At 36.0% G+C, this 850-nt stretch overlaps 1 protein-coding gene across 1 annotated transcript in view; it reads left to right on the forward strand.

Moving 5' to 3' along the window:
- LOC144245678 (ubiquitin carboxyl-terminal hydrolase 9X-like) overlaps positions 1-850 on the forward strand; it is a 137,960-nt gene that overhangs the window by 31,869 nt on the left and 105,241 nt on the right.

Raw genomic sequence — 850 nt, forward strand, 5'->3', positions numbered from 1 at the left:
GCATTTTAAAAACTTGGGTTGCCTTTACCAGTTTTAAAAGGACTAGATGATACCCCAGATGACATGATCAAGTTTTAAGAGCTACATAACTGATAAATATAAAATTTTTACTAAAAATGAATTGTGTAATTTCCAAATACTCTGTAACATGCTTTAAAATTTTTAAGTAAATGTCCTTGATTGCTGAGTGGTTGACAGTGCTTATTGGAGGCAATTACTTGCCCTGTCTTCTATTTCACTCGCAAACCAACTTGTTCTTTTCCATGCAGGGGATTTTATTCATAACATCAAATTCTTTGGTGAAGTTCTTTTGCCTGATACTGAGATAATCTCATCAGATTTTTAAAAAACAAGCTTTTATATTGCAAGCCTAAATTCTCATTGGCTTCTACTGTTTAAAAATAAAATATCTCATATACACATAAGAGTATGCATAGCATTTTTTAAAGCAGTGCTTACTTTTAATTTTTTCCTTTGCTTTGTCATAGACTAAAAATTTTTCACTTAGCATATATTTAAAAAAAGGAAGTCTANAGAGACAGACAAGAGAGTGAGCAGGGGAGGGTCAGAGAGAGAGGGAGCTACAGAATCTCAAGCAGGCTCCAGGCTCTGAGCTGTTAGCACAGACCCCCAAGCAGGCTCCAATTCATGAACTGAAAGATCATGACCTCAGCCAAAGTGAAGCACCCATCTGTGTGACTGACCCACCCAGACTCCCTAAGGAGCCTGCCTTTAGAGTGTCTCTGTCTCATTGTCCCATTTGTGCAGGTGCACTCTCTCAATAACAACAACAAAATCAACAAAAAAAGTAAAAAACAAAAAAAATAGGATTTTCCTACTCTGAAAAATC

This window comes from Crocuta crocuta, unplaced genomic scaffold, assembly GCF_008692635.1.
Source record: "Crocuta crocuta isolate KB4526 unplaced genomic scaffold, BGI_CrCroc_1.0 scaffold2088, whole genome shotgun sequence".
NCBI lineage: Eukaryota > Metazoa > Chordata > Mammalia > Carnivora > Hyaenidae > Crocuta > Crocuta crocuta.